Genomic DNA, 9,938 nt, shown 5'->3' on the forward strand with positions numbered 1-9,938 from the left:
ACTGGGCCAAGAAAAGGTTTACCTGTCTTGCCGGAGGTTTTGACGAAAGATGGGCAAAGGGTTTCAGCAATCGTGCTACACAGGGAGGCTGTCTCACCTGGGTGAGGATGTTCATGTCTGTTGTATTTATTGGAGAAGCATTTTGCCAAAAATTAGCATTTGGAGACGGAAGGTGATGTCCTCTCCTATCCCGACACACACACATACACACACACACAAACACACTCACATCCGGAACATCCCTCACCAGGAACCTCTCTCCATAGATCTGGCCACTATTGCACACTGGCCTTATGAAGACCCAAAGGAAGATGGCTTTATGGAAAACAGTAGATAAAATAGTTAAGAAAAAATTTTGAAATAAAATTCTACTGCATGTTATTTCATCATTATCCCTTCATTCCTTGGGATCTTTAAGAGTTACTATCTTAAATTTTAAATATCTTGGGTCAGTGGCAGAGGGTAGTCTATAAGCCTGTCAGTAAGTAAACAGAGCCTGTTGTTTTAGAGATTGTCCTGGGAATCTTTTTAAAAGATATTAAGTAATAAATTTTTTCTGGTTGTGCTGGGTCTTTGTTGCTGCACCTGGGCTTTCTCTAGTTGCGGACAGTGGGGCTCCTCTTCGTTGCAGGATTCTCATCGCTGTGGCCTCTCTTGTGGAGCCCAGGCTCTGGGCCTGTGGGCTTCGGTACCTGCAGAGCAAGGGCTTAGTAGTTGTGGCTTAGTTGCCCTGTGGCATGTGGGGTCTTACTGGGGGAAGGATGGAACTTGTGTCTCCTGTATTTGCTGGAAGATTCTTAGCTACTTGGGCCACCAGCAAAGCCCTGTTCCGGGAGTCTTTAGTTATGAATTATTTTGACGCCTCAGATGTCCTGGCCCGGCCTGGTGTTGTCCAGGGAGCCAGGCCTCCTAGACTGGGACTTAAGTGTCACCAAGGTAAACATTCCCTTCTGGCTGGCTGAGGTTCTGGGACATAAGCCTAACTAGAGATTTATATGGCCACAGGCCCAAAATGAAAATTAGAAGGCAAGCAATAGATCGAGGAAATATTTGCAATCTGTGACAAAGGTTAATTGCCTTAACACATTTTTCACCAGAGAAGTATCAATGCGGTTTTAGAGAGTAATATAATTAACATCATCATGTGAAGTTGTTAGAGCTTAAAATTGATCAAGGATTCATTATGCAACTTATGATTGCTGCTATCATTCACATTTTGCTCCATTAGGTTTTTGTTCCAACCTTGTACACATTATAAATGCAAGTTTATTACCATAAACTTTTCAAAAATGATGCATCACAAAATTTTGAGTGAAGAAGAATTTTTCGGTTAATTTTATGCAGATACTTTCTCTGATTGTCCAAGTTAAAAAAAAATACACACACATACTAGTGTCTCAGAAAATGTTAGTCCTTCAGAAGATAATTGATTCAGATGATGTAAATATTAGACCAACAAAAAAGACAAAAAAACCTTAGTGATTGATTCTGATATAGAAAGAGAAAATGAAGCACAGTGCTGGAGAAGACTTCACAGATGTATCAGGAATACCTGTTGGATACAATAACCTGCAGAGTATTAGTAAAATAACAGAAATAATTTTTAGCTGGCCAAAATAAAAATCTCTGACCACAGGAACTAGTTTCTGCAAAAATCTCCCAGGTCAATAAAATGACTCTTGTGGATCAATAAAAGATGAAAACCACAGTAGAAAATGAGTAAAAACAATGAACTCTACCCTCTTAGCACACACACAGATGGGGCAACAATTCATCAGGGAAGAAATATAACATGATAAAAAGCAAAGGAAACCAGTTTAAACTCACCAGTAACTAAATAAATGCAAACTAAAGCAACAATGGGATACGTTTTCACTGATCAAATGAGCAAGCATTTTATTTTATTTTATTAATGATAAATTTGGTATTGGAAACTGTTCAGAATAAATGGATCTCTTTTATACCATTTGTAGAAATGTAAATTGCCACAGTCTTTCTGGAGGGAAATTTGAGATATTTATCAATGGCCTTTTAACCCAGAATTTCTCAATATGTGTACCACAGGGAATTGGTTAAATAAACTATGGTATATCCACATGTCACCATGAAAAATGATGCTATGAAAGAAACATTTAAGTGTCATTGATTTAAAAAAAAAGCAGATTACAAATTGACCTGCTCAGTACAAATATAATTTTAAATTAAAAAAACATATATAGGCCTGAAGAATCATATTTTGGGGATATAAAATTATTAAGTTTGAAATGTATTTTGCTTCCATGAATGAGACTACTGAAAAGTCTAACAATTTCCTCAACAATAATTAGTTTGTTCTACAAATATTTATTAAAATCTTCCTCTGAGCTAGGCATTACCCTAGATGAGAGATACAGAAGACAAAATTCTAGTCTTTATGTCCCTTTTGGCAGGGAACAGAAATGATAAGTGAAATATACTTATGAAATCATCATTCAATAAGACAGTGATCATTTCAAAAAGAAAACAGAATAGTTGACTGTGACAGAGACTGTCAACAGGTCAGGGGACAGCATTAGATATGATGAAATTGTATTTGAGTTGAGAGCAGACTCAAGAGAAGGCTTGAGCCAGGGGAGAAGCATTCCAGCCTGGAGGCAGAGCACATGCAAAGGCCCTGGGGTGGGAACAATTCTGGAATGACTGAGGAGCAGAAGTTGATTATCAGTTCAGTGGTGAGAGTCTGAGTATAAAAGTGAGCAAAAGGGTGCTAAGGAATGAGGCCAGAGGCTCAGGTGGGGGCCAAATTCCATATACTCTTAGGTTAGGTAAGGAGTTAAATGTTATTCTCAGGCAATGGGAAGTCATTGGAGGACTTTGTTGATAATTTGATAAAATGTATTTTTTAATGATAAATATAAAATTTAAACTTTTGGTTATACATTGTGGATAAATCAACTTCACGCATAAAATTTCATTTAATAAAATAATTCTATGGCATAGGATTGTTTACTTTCCTTATAGACAGTAAGTGACTCATCCACGGCCAGGCGGCTAGTAGGTGGCATGACAAGAATGAGAAACTGGGTAAATTGCTAGAAATGAAAATAAAAAACAGTCTTGTAAAATAGATAAGTCACAGAGATGAAATATGTAGCATAGGGAACATAGTAATATTGTAATAACTCTGCAAGGTGACAATTTTGAAATGTATATAAATATTGAGTCACACCAGTTAATCCTAAAGGAAATCAATCCTGAATATTCATTGGAAGGACTGAAGCTGAAGCTCCAGTACTGTGGCCACCTGATGTGAAGAACCAGCTCATTAGAAAAGACCCTGATGCTGGGAAAGATTGAAAGCAGGATGAAAAGGGGACAACAGGAGATGAGATGGTTAGATGGCATCAACGACTCAATGGACATGATTTTGAGCAAGCTCCAAGGAGATAATGAAGGACAGGGAAGCCTGGCATGCTGCAGTCCACAGGGCCACAAAGAGTCGGACATGACTGAGTGACCGAACAACAATGATGTACCAAAAAAGAATACATTTGAATCAGTTCTAATGAGGTGGAGGAAACTGGAGCCTATTATACAGAGTGAAGTAAGCCAGAAAGAAAAACACCAATACAGTATACTAATGCATATATATGGAATTTAGAAAGATGGTAACGATAACCCTGTATGCGAGACAGCAAAAGAGACACAGATGTATAGAACAGTCTTTTGGACTCTGTGGGAGAGGGCAAGGGTGGGATGATATGGAAGAACGGCATTGAAACATGTAAATTATCATATGTCAAACGAATCTCCAGTCCAGGCTCGATGCATGGAGACAGGGTGCTCAGGGCTGGTGCGCTGGGATGACCCAGAGGGATGGGATGGGGAGGGAAGTGGGAGGGGGGTTCAGGATGGGGAACACATGTACACCCATGGAGGATTCAAGTCAATGTATGGCAAAACCAATACAATATTGTAAAGCAAAATAAATAAAGAAATTAAAAAAAAAATGATGTACCAAGATGATACTGTGTGGAAATGACCCTTCAATAAAAAGGGAAAAACCAGTCTGCAACACTGAATGTTAGTCATTTGGCATGGTGGTGAGCATTCATATGTTAGTATTCCCACATGAGCACAATGAATGAACAAACGCACTCTCCTCTCACACCTCCCCCTACAACAGGCTCTTAAGGAAGGAACCAAGGGGCTCAGCCTGTGCCTCCCAGGGGATTGCACCAGGACTACAAAACCTGAGACTCTGGCTGCAGCAACTGGCGCCTGCTCTTCAGATGTCAAGCCTTTGAAAGAGGGGCCCAAGTGAGCTGGATGCAGCCTCTCTTCTGGAAGGGCCACCCAGCCCCGCCTTCCTGGGCACCAGATGTAGGAGGACTGGGCACATATTCCAAACCAGAGGGACTGCCTCAAGCCGGGCCATCAGGCCCCAGCAATGTATCCCGTTCTGAGTCAGGATGGGGAGACACTTTCATCTTGGACTTGGACCTGCTCTTTCACCACTCGGCCTTTGTGAAGAGAGAAACAGAACCCTCTCGGTTGAGCCTTTTACAGCCTCTGCGGACGCCAGCCTGCATCTCTCTGCTCCCTAAGGGTGTCCAAGGAGCCACTGGCCTGTGCTTCTCTGCATGGGGCAATGGGATCTGACTCCTCTCCCAGTCCTTCTTTGACTTTCCCTGTCTCACTGTTGCAGCAGCTGTAAGCGGAGAGCATCCTGTTTACCCAGCGGTCTCTGCTTTATCCCTGGATTCCCAAAACGCTGCTCTAGGTTAGCTGGATGTCTCCTCTTCTAGGTCTTGCCAGCCTATGCTCACATGTTCTCCTTGCAGCCTAGCTGGTCTTCTGTAGGACCCTTCACACATATCTCTCTCTGGAATCTGAGTTCCACCTTTTAAAAGAAGAAAATGTGACGTCTAGAGTAGTCGAATTCAGAGACAGAAAGTTGAATGCTGGTTGCCAGGGGCTGGTGCAGAGGGAGGTGGAGGGCTGTTATTTAATGAGCATGAGGTTCAGTTTTGCAAGATGAAAACATTTTGGAGATTGGCTGCACACCAGTGTGAATGTACTTAACACTCCTAAACTGTACACTTTAAGATGGTTAGGATGGCAAGTTTTTTTTTTTTTTTAAACCACAATTTTAAAAAGTGAAAGACAATTGGAGGAGCAGGAGGAGGGCTTCCCTGGTGACTTAGATGATAAAGAATCTGCCCGCAATGCGGGAGACCTGGGCTCAGTCCCTGGGTTGGGAAGATCCCCTAGAGAAGGGAACAGCTACCCACTCCAGTATTCTGACCTGGAGAATGCCATGGATAGAGGAGCCTGGAGGGCTACAGTCCACGGGGTTGCAGAGAGTCGGACACGACTGAGGGACTTTCACTCTACTCCTGAGGAGGAATATACCATTACCTATGAAATAGTCTTGCCAGAAAATCAAATCAATTTTAATCCAATCAATCCTCTGAATTTAACTCCCAGTTTACAGAAAACACAGGAATGGAGGAATATATTAAACAACGTCACATGGTAGCAATCAGCAAAATCCAGACTGTGGGAAACTCTACAGGAAAACAACAGTTTCTTCAATAAATAAATTACAGAGAAAGAAAAAGTAGTAGGAGGAGGAAACCACAGATTAAAAGAGTCTTAAAAGACAAAAACCAACTGCAATGCATGGAGTTATTCAGATGTCAATTCACATAAACCATAAAAATGTATGAGACAATCAGGGAATGTTTGTGAATGTTCAAGAATTTAGTGGTTATTTTGAAGCCCTTATCTTCTGGAGATAAATACTAAAATATTTTTGGGTGACAGAGTATAATAGCTGGGGCTTGCTTCAAGATAATTGGCGGGGGGATGTTGGAGAGTATAGAAGAAATAAGGTTGGCTACAAGTCTATAGCTCTTGAAGCTGGTTAACAGGAGATAGTACTCTGTTCTATTCTGTTCTACCTTTATATCTGACATTTTCCACACACACACACACACACACACCCCTTTGGACTTCCCTTGCAGTCCAGTGGTTAAGATTCTCTGCCTCCATTGAGAGGGCAGAGGTTCAATCTCTGGTTGGGGAACTAAGATTCCACATGCTTCATGGTATGGCCAAAAAAATAATTAATAAATTAAAAAAATAAAAAAAAGTAACCTTATAGTCTACTCAAAGTGTTCCTCCTCGACCCTCAGCTGTACAGCGCAGGGGATGGGACATGGTCTGGAAACTCTCCCTTCTCTCTCCCTCTCCCCTGCACCTGGCCTGCTGGGTCCAGGCAGGGGTGGAGCATGCTGGGCAGGGCAGCCCCCTCCCTGTCCACACAACCTGGCCATTTGTGTGGCAGGGGCCACCCACCAGGCCTCCTGGAACACGTCTGTGGGTTCTCCAGACGAGCCTTCAGCTGGCCCTTCCCTAGCAGGCAGGTCAGGTTCCAGCTTGAGCTTCCCTAGCAGGCAGGTCAGGTTCCAGCTTGAGCTTCCCTAGCAGGCAGGTCAGGTTCCAGCTTGAGTGCATCTTCTCCCCAGGCACAGTCTCCACCGCAGCAACCCTGGGTGAGATCCCTGAAGAAAGCTTATGTTCAGACAGCTACTGAGCTGCCTACAAATGGAGTAAACACAGCTACCCAAGTGGCACACCTGCTCCTGGCCATCTCTCCTGTTCTTTTCTCTATATCCAGATGGCATCAGACAACATCTGGGAAACCTGTAGACAGAAGACAGAATGGCAGCTGGGGTGAGGTTGGGCATATCCACTCTTTGGCATTGATTACCTTGACATTCCTCTCCTTCGTTTCTTGAATGAATGAACACGTGATAAAAAGCTCCGTGTAAGATATGGCCAAATTGAGTCTGCGATTAAGTTTCACCAGCCCAAGAATACCAAGTAGGGAGAGTCTAGATTTCATGTGATATGTAAAACTGACAACTGAAATAAACTTGATTATTTTTTTAATGACTATATTCTATGAAAGAATCTCTAATTATTAAATATTTTAATGTGGGAGGCATATTTTACAGATACGAAGGGCTGTAATAGCACCCAGGAGCATGAAGTTAGTATCAGATCATCATTTCAGTTCAGTTCAGTCGCTCAGTCGTGTCCAACTCTTTGCAACCCCATGAACCGCAGCACGCCAGGCTTCCCTGTCCATCACCAACTCCCAGAGTCCACCCAAACCCATGTCCATCAAGTCAGTGATGCCATCCAACCATCTCATCCTCTGTTGTCCCCTTCTCCTCCTGCCCTCAATCTTTCCCAGAATCAGGGTCTTTTCAAATGAGTCAACACTTTGCATGAGGTGGCCAAAGTATTGGAGTTTCAGCTTCAGCATCAGTCTTTCCAATGAACACCCAGGACTGATCTCCTTTAGGATGGACTGGCTGGATTTCCTTGCAGTCCAAGGGACTCTCAAGAGTCTTCTCCAACACTACAGTTCAAAAGCATCAATTTTTCGGCGCTCAGCTCTCTTCACAGTCCAACTCTCACATCCATACATGACCACTGGAAAAACCATAGCCTTGATTAGACGGACCTTTGTTGACAAAGTAATATCTCTGCTTTTTAATATGCCGTCTAGGTTGGTCATAACTTTCCTTCCAAGGAGTAAGCGTCTTTTAATTTCATGACTGCAGTCACCATCTGCAGTGATTTTGGAGCCCCCCAAAATAAAGCCAGCCACTGTTTCCACTGTTTCCCCATCTATTTGCTATGAAGTGATGGGACTGGATGCCATGATCTTAGTTTTCTGAACATTGAGTTTTAAGTCAACTTTTTCACTCTCCTCTTTCACTTTCATCAAGGGGCTCTTTAAGTTCTTCACTTTCTGCCATAAGGGTGGTGTCATCTGCATATCTGAGGTTATTGATATTTCTCCCGGCAGTCTTGATTCCAGCTGTGCTTCTTCCAGCCCAGCGTTTCTCATGATGTACTCTGCATATAAGTTAAATAAGCAAGGTGACAATATACAGCCTTGACATACTTCTTTTCTTATTTGAAGCCAGTCTGTTGTTCCATATCCAGTACTAACTATTGCTTCTTGACCTGCATACAGGTTTCTCAAGAGGCAGGACAGGTGGTCTGGTATTCCCATCTCTTTAAGAATTTTCCATAGTTTATTGTGATCCACACAGTAGAAGGTTTTGGCATAGTCAATCATCAGAGCAATACTTAAATACATTTCTTACTATTAAAGCATCTTTCCTAGCACAAAACAAGTGCACATGGAAGAGTCAAAAAAAACTAATAACCAGCAAAGAAGAGAACAGCCAATACCACTGGTTAGCATAGGTACAAGGCTTCCCTGGTGGCTCAGAAGGTAAAGAATCTACCTGTAATGCAGGAGACCCAGGTTCAATCCCTGGGTTGGGAAGATCCCCTGAAGAAAGAAATGGCAACCCACTCCAGTATTCTTCCTGGAGAATCCCCATGGACAGAGGAGCGTGGTGGGCTACAGTCCATGGGGTCTTAAAGAGTTGGACATGACTGAGTGACTGACAGTTTCACTTTCAAAGGTAAGTACTTTGTAGATGTTATCACACGTAATCCCCACAACAGTCTCATAGGCTCTGCATTATTGTCTCCACAGAGAGGCAACCAGAGCTCAGAGAAGTTACCTTAGTAAATGAAGGAACCAGGATTCAACTCCAGCTCTATTTGACTCTAAAATTTGAGTTCTTAATCTCCATTTGCAACTTATAATAAAACACTAAAAGTATTTGTCAGGTTAGGAGAATGTATATGCCTATGGTATATAATGCATGTATATATATATGATAAAGATAGATATTAGCATAGATGTAGATTACATATATTAATATTCAAGTTAAAATTTATTGCCCTTCTAAAATACAGGATTGGTGAAAAGCTTAGTCTACAAGTTACTCTTAACATGCTTTTAAAAAAAGTTTTATAGGAATATAGTTGACCACTAAGTCCTTACATATTTAACACTGCTTCTATTTTATCCAAGGAGCTGCTTTCCAAAAATATGTGAATCCCAGCTGAACTGAAGAGTATTTGGGAAACATCACAATGTTGTTTATATAAGTCTACTGGAGATCCCTGTGGGATATGCTTTTATGGAATTTGAAACAAAAGAACAAGCAGCAAATTATTTAGGTAAGCCTAGATCCTAAAAAGCAAAAAAAAATTAGCCAGTGTTATAAATAGTAACAAGTTTTTGGGAACCATTTTAGTTTCTTAACAAAACACCTGAGGAAGCAGGAAAAAAACCTGGTAGACAAAGGAAAAAAACAAAAGGAAAAAGGAAAACAAAAAGACAAAAGGAAAAAAACCCTTAGACAGTGACAAGAAGCCCATTCCTGTCCTAAGAGTAGCTGGTGAGTTATTTACTTAATATTTAAGTAGACGTTGTTATTTAGTCACTAAGTCATGTCTGAGTGTTTGCAACCCCATGGACTGTAGCTTGTCAGGCTCCTCTGTCCATGGGATTTCCCAGGCAAGAATACTGGAGTGGGTTGCCATTTCTTTCTCCAGTGAAATGAGATGGATGGGAGCTCTGTTACAGAAGAAAAGAAGAAAAGAAAAGTTCTATGTCAGAGCCAAAGAATCCAATAAGGAAGCAGCCAGAGCTTTGTAAAACAGGCCCCTGGGGCTCCGACCTGGAGATGGCTGAACCTCAGAAAGCATCTCCAAAAGAAAACAGGACAAAGCTGAAGTACCCAGGTTCTCTGAAGTCGGGACAGGGGAAAGAGAAAGAGAAACAGCTCTGAAGATGCAAAATGTATCTTCAGGTCAAAAGAAAAGAAAAGGGCTCAGGAAAAAAAACACACCAAAAACAAAAATAAGCTTAAAATGAAGCTTTAGAAGCTTCCAAAGAAAACACAGGTATGCCTACTTTAAAGTTAGGATGAGAAAAATAAGGCTACATTTCATCCATTACTGAGCAACAAAAACCTTAACTGGATTTTTAATTTCTCAAGATTTAGAAG

Source organism: Odocoileus virginianus, chromosome 8, assembly GCF_023699985.2.
Source record: "Odocoileus virginianus isolate 20LAN1187 ecotype Illinois chromosome 8, Ovbor_1.2, whole genome shotgun sequence".
Taxonomy (NCBI): domain Eukaryota; kingdom Metazoa; phylum Chordata; class Mammalia; order Artiodactyla; family Cervidae; genus Odocoileus; species Odocoileus virginianus.